General features: G+C 36.9%; 2 protein-coding genes across 9 annotated transcripts in view; both read right to left on the bottom strand.

Annotated features, from left to right (window-relative positions):
* The window catches only part of LOC114667240 (EGF-like repeat and discoidin I-like domain-containing protein 3), a 742,682-nt gene that overhangs the window by 152,244 nt on the left and 572,711 nt on the right, over positions 1-17,727 (bottom strand). The window lies entirely within an intron of this gene.
* LOC114668041 (inositol hexakisphosphate and diphosphoinositol-pentakisphosphate kinase 2-like) overlaps positions 1-17,727 on the bottom strand; it is a 300,171-nt gene that overhangs the window by 271,600 nt on the left and 10,844 nt on the right. The gene's annotated exons all lie outside the window — the stretch shown is intronic.

The following is a 17,727-nucleotide window of genomic DNA, read 5'->3' as shown; positions in this document are numbered from 1 at the left end:
AAGATGGAATATTTATTAAAGAAGCCTTCATTATCACTTTGTTTCCATCACCGTACAGGCTACCATAGCACACATAAGAAAATGCTTTGTATTAAAAGTTAACTTTATTTTAGCAAAGTACCAAAGTAGCAAAATTCAGTTACTGCTCTGCAAACTGGTATGTTTATATAATTAAAAAAAAAAAAAAAAAAATCAAGCCTGATCTAGAACAAACATAACAATCACTATTTTTATATATCTTTTTTCTTGCTATACAGTTCAGTTAATTCTAACTTGCTCCAACATAAACATTGATTATGGCTGTAAGTGTAAAGGATGTGAAAATGGATAAATATCTTTTATAATTACTTGCTTCTGTGTATACATACACACTAAAAATCTGCTGTATTGTCAAAAAATCTGTTGTATTTACTTAATTGAACTGAGGAGAATTGTTATTTTTTTTTTTTTTCAATGCCCTATTCTTCTGCATAGTGTCAACACAAATTGTAACTGCATGTCAAATCATCATGCTTTTGGACCTCATCGTCACAGATTTTAACAAACTTGGTATGCTGATTTGGTCATATAAGTAACCCATGGAACTGAAATTGCATGTATCTTAAGTCAATATTAAGGGAGGTTTAAGCTAACAAAGTTTGGGGACGAAGAATTATGACTGACTGGCTACATCTCACTAAATATAATTTGCACAAAAACAGCGGTCATATTGTTTTAAAGCTCTTTCCAGCTGTATATTTTGAATAAATACTATGCTATGCCCGAAATGATGATTTACAATGTTATGAGTGGTTATAATAAACATTGAATAGTGAAAACTTTATTTTAAAATTGGTCAATTTTTTTTTTTTTTTTTTTTTTACTAAAGCTAGCTCATAATGTCATGAACATCACCAGAGTCATTTCTGAGCTATCATTACTTATAGGTGGCATGACATGGTTTTATATCACTCATTTTCATAGCATCCATATTGACATAAAATAATATAATTACTTACACCTGTGCTTGCCATACTAAGGTTCCAATTATGCTACTCTGAAATTGAACAGAAGCTTCACTAATGTCATCAGTGGCCACTGTGCTTGCCATACTATTTCATGTCAAAATGGCTACTGTGAAAAGGGCCCATTCCATTGTGGCTAATAAATATCAATGTATCGCTCTACATTGATCAGAAAAGAGTGAGGTGCGCAAACTCACACCCAAGAACAAACACTCTGACTCTTCCATCAGTAACTTCCATCAGCAGACCCTCCTCATCCTGAACCTATCCCTCAACATCTGGAGATGAAGGTACATGGCTATGATGTGTTGAAAAAAACAATGCCCAGCAACGGAGAGTTGAGTCTGAACATTTTACATCCTCGTGGAGCATCTCCATCCTGCTTATTCTCACACCATACTGATACACTTGACATGGATCATCAGGCTGTTCTTTTATTAGATGAACCTGTGACAGCAACATCATGGACATACACAATTTCAAGCAAAGACACAATCAAAGGCTCTGATGGAGTATAAATTGAGAGTATAGCCATTGTTTATTCTCTTAAATTCCCACCTTACCATTCAAACAGTACAGCTTGTACATAACTTATTCATGATTCCACCAAAGTTGAATTTCCTTCCTCACTCTAGTGGTCCAAGAGCCCATCTAGTTTCAGTTAAGTGTTTGTGGTAGTTTTTACAGATTTATGAGGAAAGGCTTGATCTATATTTTCTGAAAACATACAATGAAAGAGTGCATGATCTAAAATATGATTTACTTAATGCAAGGCCCTTTTTAGAAGGCCATTGTCTCTCAAGAAGGTAAAAGTGTGAACTGAAGAGAAAAGCTAAAACTATTCAGATTTTACCATTAATTTTATTTTGTTTTAGATACTTTGGCATTGTCTCTTTTTTTATTCATTTTTAACCGTCATTTTTTATTTTTATTGCAATTAAAATTATATTTTCACCGGTAGTTCTAGTCTTAGATTTCACGAACCCTAATAATCCTGTACCATTCACTGATCACTAAATGCTATTCAACAGCTTTATAAGAAATTGTGGTTTTGATGCACACTTCAGATAAGCAATGATATCTCGGCAAAAAGTCAAAAAACAAATATCAGATTTTCTGCAGATTTTCATGACATTATAAGCTAGCTTTAGTTAAAAAAAATAAATAAATAAATAAAATAAATAAAGGATACATTTTAAAATATTTTTTTTCACAATTAAATTTTTAATATTATAATCATTCATAACATGGTAATATTGTCATTCATGGGGATAGCATAGTATTTACATAAAACAGACAGTTGGAAAAAAGAGCTTTAAAATCTGTGACGTGGTCCAAAAGTGTGACGTTTGACATGGAATTATCCAAAAATTAATTAAATCAAGCAAAGCATGTACATTTTCATAAAGTTACTCCTTTAGGAATTTGTATTACTTTATTCATTATTAAGATATTATGCCATTAGGATACCTATGATACCTGCTGTATGATTGGACTGTATTCATTTTACATAACTCTTAACCTAGTTTTCATGGTTTGCATCACTTTTATATAATAAAACAAACCCAATGATTAACATATTTCAGTCATGTTGTCTCAAGGAAGACGGAAAGGCTGCTTTTGTGATGTAGGGTATGTGACAGTCTTTTGGGGAAAGTTTGCTGACTCTTCTTACCTTTCTTTCCCAGTGTTCAAATGTGTAGGAATTACCAGAAATAATTTACAGCATTATCCCACTAGGAGCATTCCCTTGTGCAAACTGACCGTGTTTCATTTTGATTTGACACAATATAATCATGTTTTAAGTTCAAACATTATTATATTGCATCCATAGAATCTGCCTTACTATATTCAGTAAAAGCCCATTCCTACTTTTGCAGCGCATCTTGTAAGCTTAAATCTTCTTCTTTCAGCAGCGGATCATCTTCTTCCATATCTTTCTGTCCTCTGCATTTTGTTCTGTTACACCCATCACCTGCATGTCCTCTCTCACCACATCCATAAACCTTCGCTTAGTCTTTTCCTCTTCCCTGGCAGCTCTATCCTTAGCATCCTTCTCCCAGTATACTCGGCATCTCTTCTCTGCACACGTCTAAGCCAACGCAATCTCGCCTCTCTGACTTTGTCTCCCAACCGTCCAACTTGAGCTGACCCTCTAATGTACTAATTTCTAATCCTATCCATCCTCGTCACATCCAGTGCAAATCTTAGCATTTTTAACTCTGCTACCTCCAGCTCTGTCTCCTGCTCTCTGCATAGAATCTCATCAGTGGAAAACCTCATTAACCCCTTATGCACTACTGGGGTTTATGGCATTATCATGCCTGAATTACATATCCAAAAATAAAGGGCTGTTACTTTGCTTATGTAATAAAGGAACTACAAATAGCTGATGTGTAGTGAGTACAACACTTCACGTTTTTAAAATAAATTACTTATATATAATAAAAAAAACCTGTGTTTACAACAAAATCAACTAAATAAATCACAAAAAATTCAGATGTGTCAGTAGGCTTTGCACCCCGGGAACCAAGATACCCAAACTACTCTAACATTTCAGTAATTATTTACCACTCTGATGCTGATCTTTCTGATCATAAAATAGGTCATTACAATAACAACTGCCAAGAACAATTCATAATTAATTGCAGAATTACAGTATCTGAGGGTTCCTCTAGAGCGTCTCTTTGTCTTGCATGACTCGGCTCAAAAACTAATCAGCACATTATCATCTTAAGTTTCGAGTTTAGTATTTTTCCCCATCCAGCCATTTTAGCTCTAGATCGTCATCAAGAAACCCATCATCGAGATAGGGTCCCGATACAGAAAACCTCTAAAACATCAAGATCATTGAACACTGGAGATCAAAATTTTTGATGAATCTAAAGCTTTTGCTCCTCCCCCATAGACAATAGGGTTTGGTGAGGGAGGGTGCAAAGTAACAAATTGTGTTCCAAATTGTCAACTATCATTGTATCATGTTTACACAGTACAACATTGCAATACTATGGGATCTAATATTTGGCACAAGGTACCCTCCTGTTTTAAATCAGTCTCTTGCACTTAATCTCTCAAAATAAGTACTGCAGCATCACTTATATATATTTTTTTGCTTTTATAGAAAGAAAAAAAAAAATATTATATATATATATATATATATATATATATATATATATATATATATATATATATATATATATATATATATATATATATATATACACACACATATATATATATACATATATACATACATATATACACACACACACAAACCTCGACACACTATATATCACTGCAAGAAGTACACATTTTGTAATGATGTACTTATAATTATGTACTCATTCAAACCTTTAAAGTTTAAAGTTATTTTTCATGGCAGTCCTTGAAACGATTTATGTTTACCACAAGACAACAACATTTATTCACATACTATACTTTCATTCAATGTAGCTCAAAGTCTTTACAGGCTGTCAAAGAGAAAGTTACAACAACAGAAAAAAAATAAGATTAGGTAAGAATATTAACAAAAAGTAACAAAGTAAATAAAGAAATACATACAATTTTATAAAATTCTAGCTATGTAAGACTGTGCTGTGAAAAACCCTGGGGTCCTAGAAAAAAAAAAAATTGTAATGTAAACGTCAGGCATTTGAAAGGAACTACTCATCTCTCTCCTATGAGGTTATGTTGTGCCGATGTGCTCGCATCGCTTGTGCATTAGTGGCTAAGCGACTTTGCCTTTCTTCAGACGTTTCGTTTTGCAGACATGCTCACCTCACTTGTGTATTAGTGGTGGGAGAAAAAGTAAAAGGGATACCTCACTTGTGTATTAGTGACTAAGCGAGCTTCTGTTTCCTTGGAGGTGGAGTCCTTACCTCGACTCTATCTCTCACTTCCGGGCCAGACAGACAGACATCCACATATAGACATTTATACTTAAGATAGATATATAATTAGTAGAAGGGTAGCGTCCTTATATACAATATCATAATGAAAGTGAAATATATATTTTGTAAAATAGATGGGGTTCTTCTTCTGCAATTCAAGGCACTATAAAAATAAAATGTATTATTATTTATCTGTATATATAAAATCCCTGTGCACGTCCAGGTGTGGGTGTCTTCTGGTGAAGTGCGCATGCGCGGGGCACGGTGCGACGCGCGATATTACTGTCAGAGAAAGTTAGAGGCGTTTTACGGAAATACAAACCAGTATTACTGCGAGAGGAAATTAAAGGTACACAATACAGTGACGCATATTACAGCCACATACAAGCCAGTATTACTGTCAGAGGAGATTAAAGGCATATTACCGACGCGCACGCCTGTATTACCGCCAGAGAAAATTAAAGGTATATTACAGACGTATACTACGGACGTACAAGCCAGCGGACATACAAGACGGTATCATTCAATAAGGGCGCACACAAAAAGGCGAGCCTCAAAAGGACGACCTCAACTGGGCGCAGCGAATAAAGGCGCACGTAAATAAAGATCTGCACCTGTTGCTCTTCACATATTCCAGAGCCATTTGAACTAAATTATCTACGCGCCCTTATTGAATAGGGCCGTACAAGACAGTATTACTTTCACAGAAAAGACACACAATACACGGCGGCAGCCCACGAACAACGGTCAGGTCAGCAAGTAAACATCAACAAAAGAAAGGCTGAAAGAAAGAAAAATACGACCAACAAAAAGAATGAGGTCAAAGTCCCTTGCCATTTAATATAGACTGTTCCTAATAATGTTTATGCACTACTGTTCTAGCGCCCGTTATTGTAACGGGCTAAATGACTAGTATATATATAATTCACTAAGCCGACAGAACAAGCAAGACAACCATGGGATACGCACAGCATAGCCGACAGAACAAGCAAGACAACCATGGGATACACACAGCATAGCCACTCCCACCAACTCACAGAGACCCGCCCACCAACGCTAAGACCATAAGATACAATGACAACTCACAGAGACCCGCCCACCAACAATTCACTAAGCAGCCGACCATGGCAAATGCCCGACAACAATTCGAGCGAGAGCGAAAGCATTCGCCAAGAATGTTTTCATTAATCAAGAACGAAAGTTGGAGGTTCGAAGACGGTCACATACGGTCGTAGTTCTGACCATAAATGATACCGACAGGCGATCCGGCGCCGTCATTCCCATGACCCGCCAGGCGGCCAACCAGGTAACCAAAGTCTTTGGGTTCCAGGGGGAGAGTAAAAGCTGAAACTTAAAGGAATTGACGGAAGGGCACCACCAGGTGTGGAGCCTTTCGCTTAATTTGACTTAACACGGGAAACCTCACCCGACCCAGACACGGAGAGGATTGACAGATTGATAGCTCTTTCTCGATTCTGTGGGTGGTGGTGCATGGTCGTTCTTAGTTGGTGGAGCGATTTGTCTGGTTAATTCAGAAAACGAACGAGACTCCCGCCTGCTAAATAGTTACGCGACCCAACAGCAGTCAGCGTCCAACTACTTAGAGGGATAAGTGGCTTTCAGCCACGTGAGATTGAGCATTAACAGGTCTGTGATGCCCCTTGGATGTCCGGTACTGCACGCGCACGACACTGAATGGATCAACGTGCATCTACCTGGCGCCGAGAGACTTGGGTAAGCCATTGAACTCCATTTGTGCTTGAGACTGGGGCTTGCAATTGTTCCCCACGAACGAGGAATTCCCAGTAAGTGCAGGTCATACGCTCGCACTAATTACACCCCCCCCCCCCCCCCAGCACCACGGGAGACATAGCAGTACAGCACTGTACAGTATACGGGTTTACCTTTACATTCTGTTTTAGGTAATGTATTAAGAATTTTTTTATGTATTAATGTATTAAGCCGAGTTTGCAACAAAATTGAAGTGCTTTGGGGGCATACTGTATTTAGGGTTTAGATTATAAAAATAGGCATTTAAAAGGCATTTTTTTTAACCACATCCAAAAGTCACGGATTTTCACAATTCGTGGGTCCTGTAGGAACGTAACCCCCGCGAATTTTGGGGGTGTACTGTATACTGTAATAGTAACAATAAGAGCAGCTCACTACTCAAAATGGGAAATGCGAGGAGGACCCGGGACTGAACCCGCAACCTCTTGATTAGGAGGCAGAAGTCTTTACCTCTGCACCAGCCAAGCAGACGGGACTACTTCATATTGATAGATAGTTGGGCTTCAGTTTTTACACACTGTCAGTAACATATAAATTGAACAATTTCTTTTTCTTTGGTTATACTCTTGAATAAAAGCACACTTGTTTTGTTATACCTTTCACGAAAGTGTTCATTTGATATTTGGACTTCAGTCTTCAAACATTTTATACTTCACATCAACATTTTGTCAATTATTACTATAACATGAAAAAAGTTTGTTTAAGTTATGTGTTTAACATTTCTTGCCTCACATTTCATGCCATCCTACATTTGCACATATCGCTGTATTTGAAATAACAATATATTATTTCCACTATACAATTCCAGACATCTTACTTCAGCTCTAAGAATTTTGCGTCTGACTCCACTTCAGCTGCCTCGGTGGGGGATGGGATGACATGCTGCTTGTGCTGATTGACCCATTTGCAAAAAAAAGGCAGATGAAGAGGTGCAAGGGAATTTAAAGTGCCCCAGCATTACGAATATTTTCATAGGCATCAAGGATTCTAGCGTTAATAAAACAGATCCTGGAATAGTGGCAAATGCTTATCTACAAACTCTCATTGTAAATGCACTAAACAATTGCTGCAGTTTACAGAGACAAATTCCTAATTATTTGAAAGTTACACTTCTGTTGCTTCTCATTTAATGAATGCCATGGATCACGGCATTTAAATAGCAAAATTGTGAACTTCAGGTATTACAATAAGTAAATGAATGACTAGATGCATCCTATATGAATATTTGCCTTACTTTCAATACCAGAGACTATGGATGCAGGCAAAGATTAGAGTTTTAAAGCTCATGGACATTTTTAGCACATATATTTATAACCCTTAATTCGTTACTATCACTGTGTATAACAGTCAAGGGGCTGTCTTTTACGCTAGAAAAATAACCTTTGAAAATGAGCTTTGCTTAGAAGAGTTTCAGAATCATAATATCAATGCAAGTTCAATTGATAACGATGCATACGAAGAAACCAAATACTGACATAATAATATAGGACACTGAAATTATTTGTTGGACAGCCTAATCCTGATAATGCATCCCTGTATCACTACCCCCCAAAAACATAGACTAATACTGCTCAAGTGAACATAAAAACAATTTCTTGGTTCACAGCATATACTGTTTGCATATACTTTCACTTTATAATATGTTATTATGTTTTCAATAAAAACACAACTCTTCCCAGAAAAATGCTTCAGTATTTATTGGTACTTAGAGAAAAATAAAACTGAGCTCACAGTACAAACTTTTGTTTTTTTTGTACAAATTGTTTAAAAATCTACAACCATACAGATATATTGTAAATATAGTACCATGTAAGTTTACTATAAAATAGTCTCCACTCCTCCAGTGCTTATTTAACTCATGGGAATTTTCAATGACTATGCTTACACGTAAATCCAAACTAGATGAGGAAACGGTGGAACTGAAAACGTGATCCAATTTTCAGATCTATGTGGATCATATAAAAAGTTAATTTTCCCTAATTTCACAATATTTTCATTTTTTTCCATTCTATAGTTTGCAAGCTAAATTGCAATTTAAACCAATAGCCAGCTACTATTTAAAGTTGCATGTAGGTTTCTTGTGACTTTATCTATCTTTGATATAATTTGAAAGCATATTAATGCCATATTGCTGTTTATCTACATACAGTTCTATGGGTAAATTCTTAATCGTTGCCCTTTGAAACAGAGCTGACTATTCTTGATAAATTTCTGCCACTCTGTTAAGTGTTTATTATCTAATTCATTTTGATAAGAACAACAGAAAAATCTACCTCAGCAGTTAAATTTAATCATTAATACTCACTTTAACCCACAATACCAGAAATTGTAAAAAAAGAGTTTAATAACCTTTGCTAAAGTTCTAGTAGTGTAACCTTCCTTTACTTCAAACTAGTGTAGTAAACTTTAACAGTATGTCCTATTAGAAATTAACAGATGCACTGCCAAATTGCAAGTCTCAAAATCAGTAAGAAATGTAATTTGCAGAACGTTTATAAATCCTCACAAACTGAGAAAGATTATATTAACTGTTAGAAAAATGGTTTATAAAAATATGCTGAAAACATGCAACTACCAAATGTATAAATATGAAAATACTACATAGGGCTTGAATTTAAATGTGTTATAGACATAGGGATCAGTATAGGATTTATAAAGAATCATGCCATCATGGACTACCCAATTTAACTTCCTATGTGCACATTGTAAATTTATTCCCACACATTTTCTCTGTAGTAACTGAAAAATTCTGCTCAAAATCAATACTAAAAATAAAAATTCAAATGTTATTACATCTGTACTGTTAGTGAATTTCAAGATAATCCAGGATAGTTTCATTTAAACAAACTCAAGCTTTTTTTCTAACATACTATTAAAATCTGGTTTGTCAAAAAAAAAAAAAAAAAGTTAGAAGTTGTGCAAATACAGAATTCGAACATTTCTTGCACTACGATTACTTATACTCAACAAATTTATAACTGTGAGACAGCATTATGTTCTTCAGCATACCATTCAACTACATGAAATGTACTTTCACTTATGGGTTACACTGGTGAACAGCAGCTTGCCTCCAAAAGCCAAACAAACAACATAAATGGAGTGTTTGCAGATATGTATTTAGCAATGAAGCATGCATCTGAACTAACACTGTACATGCTGTTTTAAAAGAAAGATGTGCCTTGCTCTTCGAAGCACTGAAATGCAAAATAAACTTTATTTTTGTGTTAACAAATGGAGCAACTATTATAATTTCCAATGGCAGAATAACAAAGTAGCTACTTCACTCGAATCATGCCTCGATGTTATCTTGTTAATACTGCCAGTCCTCTACAAGTCCTAAGTGAAGTCCTCCCTCCTCTGCAACCCTTGTTAGTGTTGAATTTGCACCATGGTTCGAATTGCACTTAGTTTGTGACCAGGTAATTGTTAAAAGAAGCCCAACTTTATTATATGCCGAGTTTGTGCTCGAGTTTCATATTTTTATCCTCTAAGCTTATGTTTAAAGGTTTAAGGTGTTATTTATTATTCACTATAGTAACGGCATTTTTCAGTGACTTTACAACAAAGTGTATAAAGCCTAAGAGAAAATGTCATTTTAAGGCAAAATCATTGCTCTATTGTTATGCTTAGGCTAAGTTTCCTGTTGGTGGTAAACTTATGAAGCTTATGGTTCAAAACAAAAATGAATTTTTTGCATCTTTTGCACGGAGTGTACTTTTAACACTCCTAAAAAGGCACGTACTCCTAAGCTGAAAGGACTGTCAATCAACCTAGTGGACTGGGCTAATTGTGGTTATTTAAGGGATCAATGTTGGTCATGTCCCATTAGGAACTGGGTGTAACCAATCATGTTTAAAAAGTTTTGTGATTATGTAATGAATTCCTTGGAATTGTGATCAATTAATTGCATAAATATAGTGCAGAGGACGATTTTTTACCTTTGTTAACACTTGCTAATAAGATATGCTGTGTTGCCTCTTGCAAGACTTAAGATAGATACAAATGACCGACACTTTCTCCTGCCTGTGATTACTATATGGAACACTCAGAGAGAGGTGCCCATTAAATTTCTTCCACACGCTGAAGTGTATGCATCGTGTAGAAAATGGACAGATATGCTCATTACAAATCAGAGAATGAACACAAAGCCTCCATTCATTTATTGGGACTGTGTAGGTCACTATTGAAAGCAATTACTTTTTATTCCCCCCCCCCCCCTTACAAAGATGATTAGCACTTCATTTCATCAGTAAAGCTATTTCACTCTCAAACCACACGTACACACACACTGGTTTCTAAATTAATTCCATAATGGGGTAAAAGTGGCAATAATACAAGCCACTGTGTGTACTTGGAAGCCTTTCCACACTGAGTTCTCTGCAGTTTTTCTTTTCCATGTTTTGATGCAATGCTGTATCATCAACACTGTGAGCCATTTTTAAATGTAGTTTCACTCACATTTTTCTTATGTATTATTGTGCCTATCCAAGTAATTCTTCTACTTGCACTCATGCATGGTTATGTATGGCCATGTGCGCTGCTGCGTCACTCACGAGAAGTACCACCAACCAACCACACCACTGGTATGGCATGAATTGGGATCCAATGACCTTGCATAGCTGCCAGAGACCGCAGAAGTGTGCTGGAATTGAAAGAATATACCCAACTGCATGCCTTGGTGCGCTACCTCATATACACCTTCCACAACAGCTACACCTATGGAACACACCACCATTCTGACACAAACGAGATCCCTCAATTGCTACATGCACGCCCTCCCCAAACATGGACAGGCAAAGCCACCAGCATGCACCATCCTATATGGGTATCACATCAAGTATGACCAAACGTTGACACTGCAGGTCAGACATGAAACCGCTTGCTCTTGTGAGAGGTGCACGCACCACCCACTCCAACATGCATTCAGGCCACATATCGGACGGGGTAAGAAAAGTGCCTACAGGTGCGAACAGCAGCCAGTGTTATACAAGCAGCCTGGTCCTCTGAAGCACTCATATGAGACCACAATAAAAATATAATAAACTCAAATTTTATTTATAGCTCATGGATTCTTTAAAAAGCATGTGCTAGAAACAGACCAACAGAAGACTAATTTGTTTTACTCATGAAAAGTCCAACATTTTATTTTTGGATTAGTAGACATTTTTTTTAAACCCACTACAGAATAAGTCCATAATAATTTCGATGGATCAAATGAGAAACAGCAACATACAAGATTTGTTACACTGAGGCACTACAAACGCAATATGCCAAATTTGTTTAATGGTCTGAAATTCAATCACAAAGTACCCTATAACCAAACAAAGGAACCAAAAAAAAGAAAAAGAAAAAAAAAAAAAAAAAGTAAAACCTTCTTGACTACTTCTAATGCAAGATAGTCATCGATTAAAGATATTTTATAATAAAAAGGCCAACACATAACCATCCAGCTTTCAAAGACAAAGAAATAGCAGACGCCATCACATTCTTCATAGTTTTACTTTGCTTACTTCATTCATTCCTTCCCTCCTTACTGGAAAACCTACTCTCTTATTTACAGTTAACAGATAATGAAGCCAGCTAATTATTTCCTTGCTGTCCTACTGCTGAGCTGACCTATTCTTGTTTCCCTCCATCACTGACTTGCTGTTGTGCTGTGCTAAACTTATTTCCACTGCAGCATGTTGACTTCATTATCGTAATTTGTCATTAAAGTAGAACATTGTAAACTAAACTTCATCTTAAAAATGAATATTTAATTTACTAGATTTTCTCAAACCCCGTCATAAGTTATATAGCACACAGGTGTCGAACTACGGGTCCTGGAGGGCCACAGTGGCTGCAGGTTTTCATTCTATCCTTCATTTGTGACATGTTTTTGCTGCTAATTAACTTTTTGCCTTAGTTTTAATTAACTTGACTCAGACCCCTTAGTTGTCTCTTTTTCCTTAACTAGCAGCCAAATAATAATGAGACACAAAACAAGGTGCTACATGACCTGTGCCCAGCACATAATATCTGAAAATAACGAAAGGTGAAGGTCTCTCAGGTCACCAAAACATTTTGGCGATGTTCTTAGAAAAAACAGAAAATCAACAGTTTTAGAAATGTCTGCCATGGTAGAATGAGAGCAGCAACAAGCTGTGGAATTAAATAATGAGTTTAATCAACAGCAAGAATCATCTTTTCATTAAGAGACTGGTTGGAGTGAAAATTGGTTGGAGTTTGAAATCCCAATTTAGCTGGTCATCTGTCAGCTTATTTCATATCTCATTTCTGTTTGGCTCTAATTTAATGAAGAAAGGAATAAATTCAGAGGACTGAATCCTTAAAAACAGGGCTATTAAAATGAAGGGAAAATTAGTTAATTAGCAATGAAAACTGGTCAGTTATTAGGAAAAGAGTTAGAATGAAAACATGCAGCCACTGCGGCCCTGCAGGCCTGGAGTTCGACACCCCTGAGTAGCACATTAAATGCTTTGTGTTAAGTGTTCCCAGAGCCATGTTAATCGCTACGTGCTTCTTAAACTGACTTCCTCTTGCAGTAACAGGAGGCGCAGGCAGCACACAGAATACATTAATTTCATGATTTTCCTGCTCTATGAACATTTAGAATGCTAAGATAAATACTTGATATAATTTTCATGCATTAAAGCATGTATTAATCATGTGGGGGCACAGTGGTGTGGAGGTTGCACTGCTGCCTCGCAGCAAGGGGGTCCCGGGTGTTCCCTGCTTTGAATTTGCATGTTTTTCTGGTGGGTTTACTTGGCGTGCTTCAGTTTCCTTTCAAAGTCATGTAGGAAGTGGGGTTTTGTTACGTTATATTGACCCTGCCAGTGTATGTATTGCTCGTATTCACCTTGCGATGTGCTGGCACCATGTTCAGGATCCTGCCTCACACACAATGCTAAGTGGGATGGGCGCAACCCTGAATGGTTGGCATAAATAAACATGTATAACGAAGATTTTTTTTAAAGTTCTGAACACTCATGGTCTAAGTTTATAACTAGTTTCAATTTCACAAAGACGTTTATCGTGTGGTGATTGGTTATGTGGAGAAAGAAAAAAGATAGGATAGGATAGGAACTGGGGGTTTGTTACGTCAGACAGAGACAGCACGCATGCAATAAAGAAAGCCCGCTCAGAAGAACATCCATTGAATTCTGTGTTCATGTCACCGACCACCAGATCACGAATGCAACATTTACACAATATTTAAGTTAAACCTGTTCGATACCCATTCATACATCCAGTTTTTTTGTAGCCTCGTCAAACCTGCCATAAAGTTCTCTACACTGAATGTACACCTTGGGGGACCCCTTACTGCGAGGGAGCAGCACTACCGCAACTCTACTGTGCATCGTAACCCAGAACCGGTTTGACCCTCTAAGCGTCCCCAGTTCGCCTTCAGCTCCTGGTGATGTAATTGTGGTAGGTGATTCTATTGTTAGGAACCTCAATATCACTTGCCCTAATAGAAAATCTTTTGTTTCTTGTTTTCCCGGTGCTCGTGTCCGAGATGTGACGAGACGTGCACCGGCGATCTACAAGAACAGGGCAGTTGGAGCCATTGTTATACATGCTGGCGTAAACGACATAAGGCACCGGCAGTCGGAGATCCTCAAGGCAGACTTCACTGCATTAATTAAAGACACAAAGGAGAGGACCCCATCGGCAAAGATATTCATCTCGGGTCCACTCCCTCTCGTCAGACGATCAAACGAGTATTACAGTCGTCTGCTTGGTTTAAACAACTGGCTGCAGGGCTTCTGCAAGAATCAAGACATCGGGTTCATTAACAACTGGGACCTCTTTTGGGAAAGACCGCGTTTCTTCAAGCGAGATGGCCTGCATCCGAACAGCTTCGGCGCCCGGGTCCTCTCCGAAAACATATCGAAGGTAATTCGTTTATCTTGACTATCTATCTCTGCTTTTAACCCCTTCCGAAATGCCACTCCTGTGTTTGGTCATGATAATTGTTTAAAAAAATCTTCCATAAAAGTGCGCAACATAAATACTGTAATAACCAATCTTAACGCACATAGAAAATCTAGGCAATACGGCATAAACGCCAATAATTTAATTAAAGTTACTACTTTAGATGAACAATGTATTAAAACTGTAAAAACAGATCATAGATTAAACAAAAAATACACACAGAGCGGCGCTAATAAAAATAACTTAATTCCTGTTCCCTATATCAATAACGCACATAGTATTCATCTCTGCTCCTCCGAAACATTGAAAATGGCACTATTAAATATTAGAGCTTTAACTAACAAGACGTTTTTTATCAACGACATTATTAGTGAAAAAAAAAATAGATTTTATTGCACTAAGTGAAACGTGGCTTAGCTCAGATGGCGCACCTGTTTTAATCGAATCTGCGCCTCCGGATTACAGTTTTACTCGTGCTGATCGCCAAGGAAAGAGAGGTGGCGGGTTAGCAAACATTTACTCTAGCAGGTTAAAATGTAAAAATATCAGTTTTGGTAAGTTCAAGTCTTTTGAGTATCTCGCCATTGTTATTCAGGGAGATTCTCACGTTCTAGTATTATCCGTGTATAGACCTCCTAAATTCAACGCGTCTTTCTTTGAGGAATTCTCTGACTTGATGTCAATCTTAATTACTAACTATGACGCACTCTTAATAGTCGGCGACTTTAATTTTCATGTAGATAATCAATGTGACCAAAAAGTAAAAGAATTTATGAACCTCCTGGACTCTTTTGATTTGAGACAGCTCGTTAATCAGCCTACACATAAAGCAGGTCATACGTTAGACTTAGTAATTACTAAAGGACTAAAAGTTGATATAAAGCAGGTCATTGATACGGGTCTTTCAGACCATTTTCTTATACTTTTTAATATAGAAATAATGATAGAAAACACTCATGAGAAGCATATTGTTAAAAAAACGCTTCTTTGACTCATCAGCAACTTTAAAACTTACAAACATTCTAACCAATCAGTCCGTTTATAGTGCCAACTATAATAGCGAGGAGAATGTAAATAGTAAGGTGGAAAGATTTAATACTAAAGTGAGGGCTGCTGTTGACATAGTTGCACCTGAAAAGACAGTTAAAAAATCTTCTAGCATTGTTATACCTTGGAAGACCCAAAGAGTGTCTGATTTAAAGAGAACATGCCGTAGAGCTGAGCGTAAATGGAGGAAGACTAAACTAACTATTGACTATGAGATATTAAAAGTTAAAATAACAGAATACAATAACACAGTCCGTCTTGAGAGGCGCTGCTATTTCTCTAAGATTATAAATAACAATGCTAGTAATCCCAGAGTCTTATTTTCGACAATTGATCATCTGTTAAACCCAGGTAACTCAAAGGAATGCCTCCTAAGTACTTCCAGTAAAACCTGTGAGGCTATCGCTGTATTTTTCAATCAAAAAATTAATGATATTAGAAATAACATAGTATATCTCCCCAACACTAAGGATCCTCCGAAACCCCAGTACTCCATAATAAATAAATTAGAGTCTTTCACTAGGATAGATTTACCTGATTTACATAAAATAATTTCTCAAATGAAACCATCCACCTGTGCCCTTGACCCAATACCAACAAATTTTTTCAAAGAAGTATCGGGTGTGCTTATTGATAATGTTCCTGACATAGTAAATTCGTCATTAGATACGGGGGTCTTCCCAGACTGTCTTAAGACTGCGGTAGTTAAACCCCTACTTAAGAAAAATAATCTCGATCCCTCTGCTCTTGAAAATTATAGACCCATCTCTAACCTGCCTTTCTTAAGTAAAATTCTAGAGAAGGCAGTCATTATGCAGTTAAATGAGCACCTCAATAAACATGCTATTCTTGATAAATTTCAGTCAGGTTTTAGAACAAATCACAGCACAGAAACTGCACTCGTTAAAGTAGTAAATGACTTGCGGGTAAATGCAGACAGAGGCCATTTATCTGTTCTCATCCTCTTAGATTTGAGTGCCGCATTTGACACCATTGATCATAATATTCTTAAGAATCGCCTTAGTCAATGGGTGGGCCTCTCTGGCAGTGTCTTAAATTGGTTTGAATCCTACCTGGCAGGGAGAAAATTCTTTGTTAGTTGTGGTAATTATAACTCAAAGACACATGATATTCTATATGGTGTTCCACAAGGCTCTATCCTGGGTCCGCTGCTCTTCTCAATCTACATGCTTCCATTAGGTCAGATTATCTCGGGACATAACGTGAGCTACCACAGCTATGCTGATGACATACAGCTGTATTTATCAATAGCACCTGATGACCCCAAATCTCTTGATTCGCTAACACAATGTCTAACCTGTATCTCAGAATGGATGAATAGTAACTTTCTCAAATTAAATAAAGAAAAAACCGAAATCTTAGTGATTGGCAATAATGGATACAATGAGGCTATTAGAAATAAACTGGATGCATTAGGATTAAAAGTCAAATCGGAGGTAAAAAGCTTAGGGGTAACCGTTGATTGTAATCTGAATTTTAAATCGCATATTAATAAGATCACTAGGACAGCATTTTTTCACCTAAGGAACATAGCAAAAGTTAGACCTCTTATATCATCGAAAGATGCAGAGAAATTAGTTCATGCGTTTGTCTTTAGTCGGCTAGATTACTGTAATGCACTCCTCTCAGGACTACCCAAAAAAGACATCAATCGTTTGCAATTAGTGCAGAATGCAGCTGCTAGAATCCTTACCAGGAAAAGAAAATCCGAACACATTTCTCCAGTTTTGATGTCACTACACTGGTTACCTGTGTCATTCAGAATTGACTTTAAAATTCTGCTTATGGTTTATAAAGCTTTAAATAATCTCGCCCCGTTTTATATATCGGAATGTCTGACACCTTATATTCCAAATCGCAACCTCAGATCCTCAACTGAGTGTCTCCTTAGAATTCCAAGAGCAAAACTTAAAAGAAGTGGTGAGGCGGCCTTCTGCTGTTATGCACCTAAAATCTGGAATAGCCTGCCAGTAGGAATTCGCCAGGCTAATACAGTGGAGCACTTTAAAAAACTACTGAAAACACATTACTTT

The sequence above is a fragment of the Erpetoichthys calabaricus genome, chromosome 17 (assembly GCF_900747795.2).
Source record: "Erpetoichthys calabaricus chromosome 17, fErpCal1.3, whole genome shotgun sequence".
Taxonomy (NCBI): Eukaryota; Metazoa; Chordata; class Cladistia; order Polypteriformes; family Polypteridae; genus Erpetoichthys; species Erpetoichthys calabaricus.
Note: the sequence above shows the minus strand (reverse complement) of the source record. Positions and strands in the feature narration are given on the sequence as shown.